The sequence below is a fragment of the Meles meles genome, chromosome 7 (genome assembly GCF_922984935.1).
Source record: "Meles meles chromosome 7, mMelMel3.1 paternal haplotype, whole genome shotgun sequence".
Taxonomy (NCBI): domain Eukaryota; kingdom Metazoa; phylum Chordata; class Mammalia; order Carnivora; family Mustelidae; genus Meles; species Meles meles.
Window position 1 is genome coordinate 11796924 of NC_060072.1, and position 17445 is coordinate 11814368.

General features: G+C 40.9%; 1 protein-coding gene and 1 pseudogene across 13 annotated transcripts in view; both read left to right on the forward strand.

The window, feature by feature from the left end:
• Positions 1–17445, forward strand: part of RBFOX2 (RNA binding fox-1 homolog 2) — a 272185-nt gene that overhangs the window by 147592 nt on the left and 107148 nt on the right. The gene's annotated exons all lie outside the window — the stretch shown is intronic.
• Positions 1173–2266, forward strand: LOC123946800 (annotated as a pseudogene).

The window sequence follows — 17445 nt, forward strand, 5'->3', positions numbered from 1 at the left end:
TATGATTCATTCTGACTCAACCAATATTCATTCCATTTTCATTTTCCTCTCTTCTTTAACTCCTTCCCTGGTGTATTTAGGATTGGTCCTTGATGTTTTTACCCTATCCTTTTCTCTCCTTTGGTTTCTTTGTATTTTTATTCTCATGTTCTGCCCTCTTTCTCTGTTCACCTCTTCCCTGAATTGGGTGTATTTTCTAAGAACTTATGAGTTTCCTATATTTTTTAGCCCTTTATAAGTTTAGCAAGCAGGGGGCACCTGGGTGGCTCAGTTGGTTAAGCATCCGACTCTTGATTTTGGCTCAGGTCATAATCTTGGGGTCCTGGGATCCAGCCCTGAGTTAGACCCCATGCGGGGGGGGGGGTCTGTTTGAGATTCCCCCCACTCTGCCCCTGCCACCATTCATGCACACATGCGTGTGCTCACTCTCTTTCTCAAAAAAAAAAAAAGAAAGAAAGAAAAGGAAAGGAAAAAAATTTAGCAAGTAGATGGAGTGTTTTATATTTCTTTCTGTTAAACATACTGCAAACCTTTAAACCAATTTTAGTCTAAATTAATTGCTTTTTAATTACTTTAGAACATAATCTGGTTTGTTTTCCTCTAGTCCCCTGCCCTTTACTGGGCAAGATACCACACCATTATTTCATAAAATTTAGTCTGGGGAGGCTAGGGGTATTGTTCTTCATGTGTGCTTTTACTAAAGCCTCTCGGTCATTATGGGAGTCGATGATGACAGTGATGTATTTTTTACTCTTGGAGAAGGAAGAGCCTTGGGCCGGCCCCTCTCCCCAATTTCTCCCTTTTGATCTGTGACATTTGAAAGTAGTTGTTCTGCAGTCTCAGTGGCTTTTCTTCTTTTGTGAATATCACAACAAACTTTGAAGTGAGCTTCACAGGATGTAAAAAAAATGGGTGACATGGGTGCGAGACTTTGTTGGTGCTAACATTTCCATGACTGATGGAGAAAGTTTGCCAGAAACAGTGTCAATGAGACTGTTGTAGAAACTAGATCATGAGTGGGGAGAGGTCTTGTCCTAGTTTTAATATAAATCCTTGGTCTGATGCGCAGTCTTAAGAAACCATCTGGAAGCAAATTCTGCACCTTTTAAAGCTGTTTCTCCTAGGACTTAAAAATCTGCTATCCCTACAACGCACTAATAGGTATTGTGATAATGGCGGTCGTAATTGTAATGACGCGAATTAGCAGCTGCCGATTTTTGAATGCCTACTATTTGCTAGCCTTTATACTGACCATTTTAGTCATTAACATATCAAATCCTGATAGCCCTATGGTCAGTGGTCATGGACAGGCCACTCCAGTTTCTCCTATAAATTCTTCCCAGTCAGGGATGAATTCTCAGTGTTCCAGCAGTGCTGAACACCTATCAGTACTCATTAATAGATGTTGAACTGATTTGAGCTCAAGTGTACCATCTTGCTTAAAATTGTCAGTCTCTGTCTGCCCTTGCCCTGCCCAGCTACAGATATACAGGGCATGCGAGTGCACTTACCTACTCTGAGTTAGAAAGTTTAATCTGCCCTTATGTTAAGGAGCTGCTCTCCCACTAGTCAGCACAGTCTTTAAATAATCTGATGCCCTATTACCCATGTGCCAGGGCTTAAACATCCTTATTAGATTGGCTCATCGGTGAAAGAATTCGAAGACAAGAAGGTGGAGCTGAAGGAGAACCTGATCGCTGAGCTGGAGGAGAAGAAGAAGATGATCGAAAATGAAAAGCTGACTATGGAGCTGACGGGAGATTCTATGGAAGTGAAACCCATCATGACCAGAAAGTTGCGGAGGCGACCAAATGATCCTGTCCCCATCCCAGACAAGAGGAGAAAACCGCTCCTGCCCAGCTAAACTATTTGTTAACAGACGAACAGATCATGGAGGATCTGAGAACGTTAAATAAGCTTAAGTCACCCAAGAGACCAGCATCCCCGTCCTCTCCTGAACACTTGCCTGCCACACCGGCAGAGTCTCCAGCCCAGAGATTCGAAGCTCGAATAGAAGACGGGAAACTGTACTATGATAAAAGATGGTACCACAAGAGCCAGGCCATCTGTCTGGAGTCAAAGGACAACCAGAAGCTGAGCTGCGTGATCAGCTTTGTCGGAGCCAATGAGATCTGGGTGCGGAAGACAAGTGACAGTACCAAGATGAGGATTTACTTGGGCCAGCTTCAGCGCGGGCTCTTGTGATCCGCCGGAGGTCAGCGGCTTGACTTTCCTACAGTGTTCCTCCCTTGACCTTTTTTCTGGAGTGGTTTTTTGTTTTGTTTTCTTCCAAATAGAAAGTTTTTAACCTGGAAAAAAAAAGACCTTGCCTTGGTCTTTTTGTTCTGGCACAGGGTGGCGCTCTAGCTTTCCCTGGGACCTGCGCCCAACTCTGAATCCTCATCCAGTTGACTGAGGGGAGTCACTCAGCCATTTCTTCCTGGTGACTTCTTAAAAAATTCATTGGATCTGGATTTTTTTTTTTTCGTGATTTGAGTTTGATGGCATTCCATCCTGTTTTTCGAGGAAAAGTCAGACTTTGCCTTGTGCTGTCACACTGAGCCCTTTGGCTAAGAATGGCTCAGATTAGGCTAGTTCACTCTGTCCTTACGACTTGATCATTTGGGTCTTGGCGTCTTCCTGCAGGAGGTCAGTGTTTTCCCAGGCTGCATCTCGAGCAGTCTTTATGTCCGTGGAGTCGCTCCTTGCTCCCAGGACTTTGCCGTCATCGGTGTTCCCACTGCCACCTGCTGATGTTATGCTCAGTCAGATGCTCCATGTCCCCACTGGACAGAACTTCACTCCTCCCACACTAGGCCCTGCACAGCTTCCTTCCTTGTTTTCCTTTCCTTATCATACCTTCCTGTTTCTCTTGTTCCCCTCTCCTCCAGCCATGTAGCACGCATCCCCTCAGGAACCCTGAGGCTCCTTCAGAGTGTAGGTCTCGGAATCGTGTTTATGCACTGCCGGAGTTCAGTTGCTCTTCGTCTATCTCTCCCCAGGTACTTAACACAAATGAAAATAGTGACCTTTTAGAACAGCTTTCAAGGGAGGTAGCAACATACCAACTCCCCCGGGGTACTGTTGAGTGGAAGCCAATTGGCACGAAGAAGTAAGAACAAGAAGACTAAACCTTTAAAATTAACAATTCGGAACTATGGAACCAATGGAAACAAGACCAGCAAGGGATGGGCGAAGTGGTGCTGCTCACTCTAATGTAGAAAATCATATATTTTTCAATAATAATAAAAGCACTCCTGAATATATTGAGAGTGAATTGGTTTCTTTAAATTTCATGTTCTCTGTAGTCATGCCTCTCATTGCATTGCTAAGTGGACGAAATCACATTTTTTTATGTGTTCTTCAAATAAAAGGTCAAAAGAATATAGTTCAGTAGGGGCGCCTGGGAGGCCCAGTCCATTAAGCGTCTGCCTTGGCTCAGGTCATAATCCCAGGGTCCTGGGATTGAGTCCCATGTTGGGCTCCCTCTTCAACAAGGAGCCTGCTTCTCCTCTCTCTGCTGCCGCTCCTGCTTATGTTCTCTCGCTCATTCTCTCTCTGTCAAATAAGTCAATAAAATCTTTTAAAAAATGTTAAAAAAGAGAATAGAGTTTATTAAACTCCTTGTTGCCTCCAAGCAAACCCTACTGATTTTGAGAGGAAACTGAGACCTGCTTTTATCAGCCATTTACCCAGAAAAGGGTATGCTCTGTCTAAATCTAGCCATCTCCTTCTTTGTCTACACGTACTCTGCAATATTTATGTTCATAATGTGATTCAGATAGTCTCAGTATGGTTCTGGGTTATTTTATTGATTCTTACATATTACAGTTCTCAGTTAACCAGAAACCCCTATTGTTTTTTTTTTTCTCACTTGTATTATTTGCGTTATGACAAAAAGGTTGTTGAAAAGCCCTTTTCTGTTAGCATTTTGTATATAGATTACTATTTTTAACCTTCTTTAAAGGGACCCTGTCCCAGAAGTCCTTATTCATATTCTGTATGTTTAGAGCCAGGATCTCAGTCAGGGATGAGAAGGAGGTATATAAATCAGAGTCCAGGGATGGGGTGAGAGAGACTATATTTAAACCTCTAAGTCATAATGAACATTTCAGAAAGTAAGGCTGTTTGTGCTCTTCTGGGCTGATGGAAGATACAAGTGAGTAAATGCTGTAGGACAAGGGTGTTAAAAGTGGTTAAGAAACACTGATTTCATGTCTGTCATTTTTACTGAGTGACCAAAAGAATGTCTGTCTTGAAGCTTGTTCAGCCTGAAAGCTGTAGGATGACTTGAGGAAAATTCAGGCATGGCCAAAAAGAGACCATAGATTCTTGACCCCATATTTTCCCTTGAGGATTTGAAGCCAGATTGGTTTAAACAACTGTTTAATAAAAAACAACACACACACACACACAACAAAGATCTCTCTTAGTGAACTAGCCCCTTAGTAAGACAGTTGGAATGTTGGAGTTGGAATGTTTCTTGTCAGTTGGTCACTGACTTGGAAGAATTACAGTGGGACTAGGATTTGGGTCTCTGGCCTACTAGCCCATAGAGGAGGAGGCGGTTGGGGTTTGTGAAAGCAGGAGAGGTTTGGAAATGAAATTAAAGGTCCCTTAATCAAAGGGAAACATTCAAAAGAGGTAGGATTCAGATGTGAGCTTAGGGAAAATACCTGAACTAGAAATATTAGTTGTTTGCCAAGGAAAAATAGGAGTGTTTGAATGGAACAGCTCCATAAAGAAGGAATTATCTCAAAACCCTGTTAATTTTCTGGCCTATTGGTTCTTAATCTTTATTTTGGGTCTTGAACCTCATTGAGAATCTAATGAGAGCCCTGGACCAGGTCCCCAGAACAATGTACATATTTATGGCATTTTGCACACAATTTTCAGAGGATCATGGGCCCTGTGAAGCCCAACTATATTAAGAATGCACTAACTCTTTTGTCGTCTACCTCTACCTAGACTTAGCCAAAATTCAGTGAACTTGGTGCCCCAGGAAGTATTTGGAGGCTAAACAGTGATTAATGTTGCTTGACATGTGCATGAAGAATGGATTAAATTCAAGGTAAAAATATGTGTAATAGAATTCGGATTTTAAAGAACTTAACTTCTTGATCAAGTACTTTAAAAAAAAAGGGAAGGTAATTGATGGACCTGAGATATGAGCATGTTATTTAATGGGCCGGATGGAAGATACTGGAAAAACAGTGGCAAACCAGGCTTTATCATTCACTGTGACTCTGAAGAAGTCATGTATCCTATTGTATAAAAGGATACATCCTAAGAAGATACTGCTAGCAAACTAAATTGTACGATACCGAAAAGTAACAAATACAGAATTGCTCCAGTCACATCTTCCACACTAAAAATACAGGTAGTGGGAAGTACGGGACAGGGAATCAAGATCACAGAGGCCAACGTGAAATTGGCTGTTTCCATCTCTGGTAGCTTGTGCTGGAGATGGCAGGCTGGATCCAGATGATATATTTGGAGTGAGGGTCTATATGTGTAGACAATCACAGCCAGAGTGGGCTTACTCACCCAGGGTTGAGTAGGAACTGAAAGGTCAGGCAATATCGAAGATCCATGGGCCAGTCTAGAATCCGAGGATACTGAAGCTGAGGTAAATAGGTCAGGTGGTATTTTAGGGAGGGGACTCTTGGTGCCTGGACACTAGGGGTTCAAGGCCACTCTGATAAAAATGCTGAAGACACTATTCCTTTATCTAGTTTTCTTTTATTTCTGCCAATACATTGTGCACACCTGTGCAGGCCTACAGTACATTGGCCAAGCACTGTTGTATGTACTGTGAACCAGTAGCAGGCTTGATTGGGATGCTGAGTCAATCCATTGCTTCATCACAGATCCAGCGACTTCTGTATGTTTTGGGCGAAGGTAGAAATGAATTACTAAACTTGTTAGCCCAAAGCTTGACGAGTGTGAGACAGCCCGGTTGGACTGGAAGGGAAAGAGATAGCAAGTCAGTTTTTCCTTCTTGCTGTCACAGATATTTTAGAACCGGGGGACTGATTTTCCTGGATTCTTTTGATTCAGGTGGTGAATAATGGCATACTTTTGGACAGTTTCATAAGAAACGTGGTTTTGATGATCATTTTTTCAGGATTTTGTGCATGTTGTCTTAGTTTTAAAAGATGATTTCCAAGTCTGATAGGTCCTTTCTCGTGGTGGTTTTAAGTGGGAAGTGATAAGTAATGTAGTAGTAACCCCAGACTTTCTAGAAAGATCCTACAATTTAGTATTGGTCCTTAATTGATTCGAACCAGAGCTTCTGTCTTAAACCTTCCCCCCTTCCTGTTTTAAAAGTTCATATAGGTAAAATAAAACCTAGTTTTTAAAAAGAGGTGTGTTATGCAATGTTGGCTATTACATTGGCAAAGTAAGCATATCTAAAAGTGTTTGCTGTCTTTCGTTTTTGGCTAAGGTAATTGAAAGGAACTTACTCTGAAGACAGTGAAAGAAATTTTAACTCTGAAATGGATGATCAAATGGATCACCTTGTTTTTTTCTTTATAAAATAATCTTCAAAGAATGCTAATGAAAAAAAGCCGATCAAACATTAAGAGAGGAAACCTCTTATAAGTTCTAGTAGCCTTACCAGAGCAACAGCCTTTAGTTAATATATTTAAGAAGCATGAGTAATAAATACAGAGGCTGTTGTGAGGAGGTATCTGCAGACTGATTTTGTCTTAGGTCGTGGGCAGCTGTGTGTCTAGTAAACACAAAGAATACATTGTAAAGGCGGAAAAATGTTTTGGTAACTCTGTACATGCTATAATAATCATAAACATTAAGCATAATTGTTTTGTCGTTTTCTGGGTGACATCAAAATATAAAGCTGCTGGCAGATGTATTTAGAGCATTCTGGATTTCAGGGCCAAGTGGTCTTTTTTTAAATTAAACTTTTTATTTTGAGATAGTTATGGATTCACTACACATATTTTAAAGTGGCATTTAATGAGATTTTGGCATAGGTAAATACCTGCGACACAGTCAAGGTAATGAATGTATTCCTCGCTCCCCAAAAGTTTTTTTTCCATATCATTTTGTCACATTTGCTTTACTATTCTGTCTATAATTCTTTTTGAGCCTTTGAGAGCAAATTTTTATTTTTAAATTAATTAATTAATTTATTTTTAAAGATTTTATTTATTTATTTGACAGAGATTGATCACAAGTTAGGCAGAGAGGCAGGCAGAGAGAGAGAGAGGAGGAAGCAGGCTCCCTGACGAGCAGAGAGCCTGAAGCGGGACTTGATCCCAGGACCCTGAGACCATGACCTGAGCCGAAGGCAGAGGCTCAACCCACTGAGCCACCCAGGCGCCCGAGAATAAATTTTTAAAATATGTGTGTGTGTGTGTATGTGTATATATACACACATATATTTCATGCCCCTTTAGCCCAAAATGCATATTTATTTTCTAAAAACATAACCACAGTACACTTAAAACAACCAGGACATTTCATATAGATACTGTTATCTGATGTGCAGCCCACATCCCAGTTTACTAATTGTCCCAGTAATGTCCTTTATAACAACAGAAAGACTTTCCTTTTCACTAAACTTCTATTTTTAATAAATGCAGATTTGCATGCAGTTGCAAGAAATTGATTAGAGATATCCCATGGGTATCATTGGTAACATCTTGCAAAACTAAAAGTACAGTATCAACAACCAGGAAATTGACTTTACACCGTCAAGATACAGAATCCTTCTATCACCAGAAGGACCCCTCGTGTTGCCCGCTCATGCCACAGGCATTGCCACCTGCCCCTGCTTCTCCTTGACTCATTGCAACCACTGATTTGTTCTCCATTTCTGTACTTTTGTCATCTCAAGAATGTTTTATAAATAAAATCAGGTCGCATATAAGCTTTGGAGATTACATTCTGAAACAGCATAGTTCCCTAGAGATTCATCTTGGTCCTTGCCTTTATGTCCATCCTTTTTCCTCTTTCCTAGTATTCTATAGTTTGGATGTACCATAGTTTTTTAAACATTCACATGTTGAAAGACATCTAGGTCAATTCCAGTTTTTGCCTCTTATGAATAAAGCTGCTGTAGACATTTGTGTACAGATGTCTGTGTGAACAGTCCTCAGGGGTAGACCTAGCACAGGTGTGCTGTTGCCAGCGATGTGAGGGTAATCGCATACTTGCTTGTTTAGGGAGCTGTTAAACTGCTTTCTAGTGGCTGTACCATTTTAGGTCCCTACCGGCAGTGTGCTAGTTAGTTTCTCGGCATCCGCACCACGATTTGATGCTGTTATTTTTTCTTTCCTAGCCATACTGACAGATACTTTAGGGATCTCATTGTAGTTGTAATTTGCATTTCCCTAATGGCTAATGATGTTAGACATCTTTGTTTGCGTTGATTTACCGTTTGTAGATCTGCTTTGGTGAAGCCTCAGTGTCTTCCCCAGGTTCCAATTGGATTGTATCCATACTGCTGAGTTTTAAGAGTTCTTTCTGTATTCCACATAGTAGTCCCATATGTCAGATGTGTGGTTTGCTAACATTTCTCTCACTCTGTAGCTTGTCTTTTCCTAGAACAAAAGTCTTTAATTTTGATGAAGTATAACTTATCAATTTTTCCTTTTATGAATCATGTTTTTGGTGTCAAGTCAAAAAGAACTCTTTGCCTAGCCCTAGGTCCTGAAGATTTTCTTCTGTGTTTTTTTCCTAAAAGTTTTATAAATCTGTAGGGGTGAACATACGGGCTCCCTGCTTCTCTTCTCTAAGGTTGCTTGGGCCGGGTATTGGAATGCCTGGGGATAGCCTGGTAAGGGCAGTTTAGGCTCACCACTAGGTCTTTACGGACATGGGTGGGACTGAGGTTAGCTTTGGCTGTGTTAGAGCAGTCTAAACGTTTTCTGTCTTGCTTGACTTCCCCTTTCCTTGTCCTTTGATTGCAGAGAATAGGCTCTCCTTAGGGCCTTTTGTTTTTTTTGGGGGGGGGGGTCTGCGCCTGCTGGCATTTCCAGGTTTTGCTGCTCCCAAGTCCAGGCTCCGTGAGGCAAAAAGAAAACCTAGGGAGCTCACCACCGTGTCCTGAGTTCCTGAGCCAAGTTGCTGTCTTCTTTCCACCTGTAGGAGTCTTCTGTTTGTTTAATATATCAGCTATCTAGGGTTTTAAATTGGGAGAAATAGGGGAAAGTATATTCCTTCTTACTGGAAGCAGAAGTCGGTAGTTTTGCTTTATGTTAATTGGTAGTTTTTTGGTCAAAGAGAAATATTTGTTTAAATTAATGTATAAATATAAATGTTCCAAGAGAAATAAATACTGTCACTTACCCCTAACCCACACTTTTTGAGAAATCTGCCTTAAAATATCCTGCCTTTCTTAAAACAGCATATCAGTCTTCAGCATCCGTGGTTCCAGGCGTGTCTGTCCGTCCTGGTTTATCCCCAGTGACGTCCATCTTCAGCACACTGGCTGCAGTTTGCCGGCTAATTATTTTGCATGGTATTGCTTATTGTGTCAGCAATTTAAGCCTGTTTTCCTGATTTGCCATTATTCATGTCATGGTTACTTCTAAGCTGAAGAACTGTGCACAGTCTTTTTTCTGAAACTCCTGGGCCGGATATTGTGTCATAATTGGGAATATTTTGTAGTTTGGAGAGGAAAGATAGTACATATAGTGGGGCGTATACACCCCTAGTTGGCTGTGGGCAACACCTTGTAATCACATTCATCCATCTGTTTACAGCTAAATGTTTTTGCTTACTTACACCAATTATGGTGTTGTCCCATTTTATCACCAAATGAGCCTGTCTTCCACCAGCACAAAAACTGGGTGGGGAAGGAGGCAAGAAAGAAATGTAGTTTTCCAAGCTTTTTGGACTTTGGAATTACACATAAGGGATTTTGGACCTGTGGAAGTAGGGCAGTCAGCAAGCGGAGCTGGAGTAAGGGCCCTATTTTTAGCCCTGAACTCCACACTGTTAAACTGCTAAGGTCTGCTGTAGGCCCTGGATTTGCCAACTGTGATTGTTTCCAGTATGAAAACAAAAGCAGCTATTGGTTTAATCCTGTTATATGGTGTTGATCTTAAAAATCGTTGGATTCATATTAGGATTTGGGGTTTAATCCTGTAAGGATCAGACTAACTTTCATCTTATTTATCCTAAATCTCTCTTTAATCTTGTTAATTATGCCAGACCGCTTTCCCAAGGGTCAGGATGTATGTGTGTGTGTGTGTAGAGTATGTATTCATATAGTTGTGTTTCCAAAGGTATCTTTCTCTCTGATAACGAAGATCAGTTTTCTCACAAAGAGCCATGGAGCCACATGCACTTCTCCAGAGTAGCATTAGTATTGCAAGGATGACATCAGTTCTGTATTCTTATACCCAAGATTAAAGTAAGTCTCCGCAAGGCCTCCTGAGAGGGAATCTAGTGCTCGTCTTGGATTTCCTAAGAAGGCATGTGGCACTCTTCTAAAAGGGGAATGTCATTTGAGTTTAGAGGCTCTTAGTCAACAAATACAGTTAAAATGGTTATAATTGAGATACCACTCTCCCATACTAGAACAGAAAATCAGTTCTTACCTTTTGACCTTCACATTGATATTGTGCTGTGTGCCTTAGAAAAAGAAAATACGTATGTATTTCATCTTGGATCTCTTTGCTTCCACTTCACAGAACTTAACTGCTTTGGACCTCGTGTTGTTTCTTACCTTCTTTCTCTTAAAGGATAATTGTCAATGTCTGTCCTCTTCAGGCAATAAACATGATAGGTCCTAACTAAGCATAAGACATTATTTCTTTTTTCTTTTCTTATTTCTTCTTTTAAGGGTGGGAAGTTTTGTAATTGGACCAAAAGTTTTACTGATGGATTCAGGAACCAGTAAATGATCTCTCTTGAAGCCCCACAGAATTACCTCCAGTTGTTGGGTGGTGGTTGCTCTCGTTTTTTTAAACTAATGATTGGAGTATCTGATGTCGAGTCCTTCAACTTCTGGAACATGATGGTTTTATGTCATGAGGAAAAATAGCCTGGTGGGCTCTATTTTAATCTTTCTATGATTATTTCACTTACAACAATTACTCAGGGATTCCTAAATATAGAATATAAAGCAAATCATGGTATCATGAATTAAAATTAAACTGTCCTTTAGAACTGTTGATATTTTATATCAGTTATCCTTTATTTTTTCCAAATGAAGTGGGTACAGCCCTTTGATGCATATATAGTTATGGATGTTTACTTTGCATATTCATTTTAAAGGAAATAAAGTATTTAAGGGAACTTAACTTATGTATTTATGTAAGGGAACTTTAGGTTAAGGAGAATTTATTTAAGGGAACTTCTTTGCAAAAATGCAAGATGTCTTCGTTACTGGCGGGGCTGTAATGCTGACACTGAGACTGTGGGAAGTGGAAAGAAGTTGCTACCAGGATCTAATTATATAAATGGGAAAAATTTAGGGTAAAGAACTCACTTTAGGTGATGGAGTGATTGTGTATGTGCATGCTTTGCCAGAAGTGAGGAGGGGCGACTTTGATTTCTAATCCGCTTTGGGGGAAGCTCCATATCAGAGCTGCACAGAAACATTCAGCGAAGCAGCTCCTTTATCATAAAGAGAATTTTAATTAAAAAATGTTCTTGCATCGTGAGCAGAGTAAGCGACAGCCGGCTACACTGGGCATTTATCTCCTTCAAACCACATTAAAAGTAATTGCTGCATTAAATCAAAGTCAGAAGAGATTACAGGTCTGAATCAAGCAAGGGGCTCGTGCCAACCCAAGGATTCCCACACTGCTGCATTGCTGCTGTCAGAACCTTGTCCCAGTCCCCAGGAGGGATGAGAGGCAGGTGATGCCTGACAGTTCATCTGTAAGCACAAGCCTGGGGAACACAATCCAAGAAGGGAGGCAGTTCGACGTTCAAGACCCCATGGCCTCGCTTTTCGGGTAGCTTTTCATTCGGAGCACAAGGGAATGGTTTATTAGTGTTTTTCAGTACCGTTAGTTAAAAAGAGAGAACGTGTTACCTGCTTTGCAATTGAGGAGATGTGCTTTGGGATAAAAATCACTTGTACTTTCTCTGCTCCTTTATATATTTCCAGTGCCTTCCTGGTCAGCATGGTCTTCTCACTGGACTGAGTAATTTGACAGAAATGCACTGCCTTATGCCGCACGTGTGTGGGAGTTTCCTCTTCCTTCCTCCTTCCCCACTACTGCCTTTCCTCCCTCTAACACAATTACATAGCTCTTCACAAGCTTTCTGCTTCCTTTCGAGGCCACTTAGCCCTCACATATATAGATCCGGCTTCATAAATCGGATAATTCTGAATCTCCTTTAAACGCCCTTCCCAAATTACTGGAGATGATGATGGTGACGAAGGCAGTGACGGGGTAGAGCAGCTCTAACCTAATACTCACTCGTTGGATACCCGGCGCATCGTATGCTGGCCGATGTAACCGTCACAGCAGCCCTATGAGGTGGGCATTGCTAGCACTGTCTCTTTTTCCAGATATGGGGCCTGAGGCAGAGAGACGCGAAATGACTTTCTCAAAGCTACACTGCTAGGAAGTGATGGTCTGGCTTCAGAGCCCTGAGCTCTTAACCGCACACTGTGTGGCTTCTGTGCACTGGTGAGGCACTCTGCTAGGTAGGTGTTAGGGATGCCTCGAGGAATAGGACAGATTATATAGTTCCTGGCCTCCTGGGGTGGGAGAGGCAGAAATTACATGCCTGAGAAGTTGAAAAGGACATGTGCCAGTGCTAAGGGGGTATGCAGCAGTGATCGAAAGTCGATTAATCAGAAGTGATTTTCAAAAAAACCTGCTCTTATGCTTAAATCTCCACCTAATTTGCTACCCTACCCACCCTCTCCCTTTTTATAAGACCTCCTCTGTAGTGTTGTAGGGCATGCCAGTGACTTTCCCCAGCTCCCTTTACCTGTCCACCCCCTCCCCAAAGAAAATAACTAGCCCTCCACGAACTCATTGTGGTGAGTGGGGCAGGAATTCATCTGTTTTTGTACAGCTCTGCTGAAGTTTAATTGACATACAATAGATTGCACATATGTAAAGCTATAATTTGGTAAGTTTTAACGTATGTGCACACCCATGAAATCACCCCCACGACCAAGATAATGACAATATTAATCATCTCCAAAAGGTCCCTCATGCCCCTTGTAATCCTTCCAACTCTCCCTCCACATCTCCAAGCAACCACTGATAATCTTTCTTTCTCTCAGCATGGATTAGTTTGCGTTTTCTAATGTTTTGTAAAAATGAAAGCACAATAAATACTCTTTTTCCTGGTTTATTTCACCCAACGTAATTACTTTGAGATTCATCCATGTTCTTGCATATACCAGTGGCTCATTCATTTCTGTTGCTGAATAATCGTCTACATTGGACATACCCTAATTTGGTCATCATTCACCTTCTGATGAAGATATAAAGCTGCTGGGACTATTCCTGAACAAGTCTTTATTTGAATATTTGTTTTCATTTCTCTTGGATAAATACTGAGAAGCGCAATGGATGGATCCTGTGTAGGTGTATGTTTAACTTTTTAAGAAATTGCTGAACTGCTTCACCACCGACTCTACCATTTGACACTTTTACCAGCAGTATCTGAGACTTTCTGTTCCTCCATTGCCTTGCCAGCGTTCACTATTGTCCATCCATTGAATATGAGTTGTTCTCATAGGTATGTAGTGGGATTGTTTGTGGTTTTAGTTTCTGAATGAATAATGGCACCGAGCTTCTTTCCATATGCCTACTTGCTATCTCTACATCTTCTTTGGCCCAGTCTCCAAATCTTTTACGCATTTTCTTAAAAAAAAATTGGATTACTTGTTTTCTTGTGGTTGAGTTTCTATATATTTTGGATATAAGTGCTTTATCGGATGCATGCTTTGCAAATACTTTCTCTCAGTTGTGGCTTGTCTTTTTATTCTCCTTACAGTATCCTTTGTAGAGCAGAATATTTTAATGAAGTTCATTTCATTAGTTTGTTCTTTCACAAACTGTGCCTTTGGGGTCATATCCTAGAAATCTTTGCCTCATCCAAGGTCATGAAGGTTTTCTTTAGGAGTTTTATCATTTCATCTTTTACATTTTTAGGCTGTGGTGCATTTAGATTAGATGTTGTATGTGGTATAAGGTATGGATCTAGGTTCATTTTTATTATATGTGGCTATCCGGTTGTTCTGATGCCATTTGTTGAAAAGACTATTCTTTATCCACTGAATTGCTTTTGTGTCTGTGGATCTACTTTTGCATTTTTTATTCTGTTCCACTGAAGTGTTTTTCGACCTCGACACCAATACCACACTATAAGACATTATAGGGATGTGAGTATTTTGGGATCTAGTGGACTTGAGGAAAGTGATCATGACCTATCACAAACCTCAGGTATAGCATTTGATTGCAGTACATGCCCAGAGAAAAGATAGTCGTAAACTTTAAAACCTGTTTTTGAACAGTGGAATGAGAAATATACTCTGAGAGATATTCTCCGAGAGGTAACTGGGGTCATGAGCCGGAAGACTCGGTATCCTAGCATGTTCATTCTCTCCAAACTGGGCTTTAGGTTCAATGTAATCCCAGGCAAAATCCAAGCAAGATTTTTTTATAGAAGCTAACAGGCTAATTCTAAAATTCATATGGAAATGCCAAGGACCTAGAAGCCAAAACACTTTTGAAAAAGAAAATTTCGAGAACTAGCACAGCTTGATTTCCGGCTTCAGTGATTAAGACAGTGTGATGTTGGCATCAGTAGGGAGGCATGTACCTCTTAATGTTATGAAATGAGATTGTGTCAGTTAGGTTTTGCTGTATAACAAACCTCCCCCAAACTTAATGGCTTTAAACAGTGTTAATCATTTGCCCGTTCACCATTCCACGGGTCAGGAATTTGAGTGGTTCTTCTTGTCTGGACTGGCTGGGGCTGGGTGGTCCGGGATGACCTGACTTTCACACTTGGCACTTGGCAAGCTGATGGGTCACGGGAACACAACTGGAATAGTTCATTTCTGTTCCACTTCGTTTTCCATCCACCCTCACACGGTAGTCACAGGGTGCCAGAGAGTAGCAAGGGAGGGCAAGGCCCAGTGAACGAACACCTGTCAGGTCTCTGATTGCATCACGTGTGCCAACCGCCCAATGCCCAACGGCCAATGCAAGCCACAGGGAAGGCTAAGAGCAATTTCAAGGGCTGGAGAAAAAATCTGCCTCTTTTTGGAGGGGCTCCGAGATAGCGTGATGATTTTTGTAACCTGTCGTAGAGGTATTATGAACAAGTTAAGATTAAAGTTTCTGGGGAGGCTAAAAGGCTCTGTTATGTAAGATAATGTATGTGGGATCATTTGTAGACGTATTTTCCTAACAGTATTTGAATATTTATAGTTATTTTCTGCTTTAAAAGATATCCTTACCCTTACCCTTTACGTACTGTCTTTCTGGATTTACGGTGACTGTCTTTTGGCCTATATATTATGGATATATTTTACTTCTTAGTAGTAATGATGTGGAGGGAAAAGAGTAACAAAAGACACTTCTAACAAAAATGCTAATTCCTAGCCTCACCATTTGCATGCCTCGTCTCTGTCTCCAAATAGAATAATGCATTTCAGCCATAGCATGGCTTGTCCTGTTGTTACCCACACTTCCTTTTGTACCACGTGTCACACAGAGGAGTCCTTACTTAACTGTGATTTACTGTTCTCTGGTAGGTGTAATTTCAAGCATTTCCATTGGTCTAGAAAATTCAGTAATCCTCACAGTACCTTAGGACCAACAGAATTTTATTTTTTAGACTTCTGTGCGTATATTTACCTGCCTGCCTTTCTGTACGCGCCCTAAGTATGGCGCTGTTGTATGCATTTGGAATGCTGTTCCATTGCCTCTGAGCTCCCACCACCCACCCCAACCCTCCTGGAAAACTCTTAACGAGTTTTTCACAGTTTTTCACAGTTAGTTTCAAGCACTGACTGCTTGTGGAATATTCCTGGCTCTCGTCCCTCTAGGGAGTTCAGTGGTGGCAGTGGTGGCAGCTGTGGCTTTTCTCCCTAACTAACTAGTTAAACTAACTAGTATGAAACTAGTTAGTTTCATACTAACACAGAAGGGCATTTGTTAAATGGTATTTTGGTGATTATTGTTTCCTGTTTTCTCTCCTCTGCCGGCAGCTCTTTGAGAGCTTTTTCTGTTCCTGGGACTTCACACAACATTGGGGATATCTCAGTGGAACGATCGTGTATTGACTGAAGGAACACACGCAAGATGGTCTGTTCCTGGTAGTCCGTTCATTTCAGCCTGATTCGTGGTTTCAGGTGTTTGTGGACTTTCCCTTCTCACATGCTGGTGGGCAGTGCTTGTGAGAGGTATTGGCTTTAGTGTTTCCTTTGAAAGAAATACAGAATTGAACAGACAGGTCCTGCTCTGAAGGAAATCATCTAATAGATTAAACAAGTGTGGCTAAACACATAGAAAGTGGTTAGTGCTGTTAGTCAGCTAAAGATAAAGTACCATGAAGTTTAGACAGAAGAGAAATTACTTCTGTCTGGAAGTAATCAGGAAGAGCTTCATGAAACAGATAGCATTGAAGGTAGACCTCGAAGGAATCTGTTTAAAGGTTTGGTAATTTTGAAATGGGTAAGAAAACAATATGATCAAAGGCACAGAGACAAAAAAGGTAACAGTCCACCTTGACAGAGGCGACAGCGGGTGGTGGAATGTATCAGTAATTATTTTTGTACTTCATTTGCAAGACAAGTATCCTAAGATAGAAAGTTTTGTTAAAATTTATGCGTAGGTATCGTGTGTATTTTCCATGCTGATCAAGAATGTATTAATTTTGCTGCATCCTTTTGATATTGCAAAAACAGCTCACTCACAAAACTTCTTTCGATCCCCTTTTTGCTAAATTCAGTTATCTTTCCTAAATTGTCATTTAAAAAAAAAAACTTTTCTCTGTTTCTACTTGACATTGCTGTATGCTCACCGCTGGTATCAATTTATGAAATACTTTCCCTAGTGTAAGAATAGTGACAGATATTCTCTGTCCTGGGTTTTGTGAATCGGACATGACCCTGCTTAATCTTTTTTATCCTTGGTTGCTATTTCTGCCTTCTAGAAGTGAGTATTCCTTAAGGTTCTATTTTCAGCCCTTTGCCTTGTATCCGCTGTTCTTTCTTCTCCCTCTCTTTCTCTCTTTCTCTTTCTTCCTTTCTTCCTCTCTGTCTTTTGTCTGTCTGTCCTCTCTCTCTTTTGTTTTTGAAGCACATTATTGTTGTTCGCTAAACATTGACTAGGTCAATATGGGAGAACAATCAACCACATTCTGCCCTTGGCTGTTCCTTCCAGACTCCTGTTGGCTCTGGTACGACATTTCCTATTGGATGTCCTGCCATAACTTCAAACCAGTTTATGCTTCTGATTTCCCTATTTTATTAGTGTA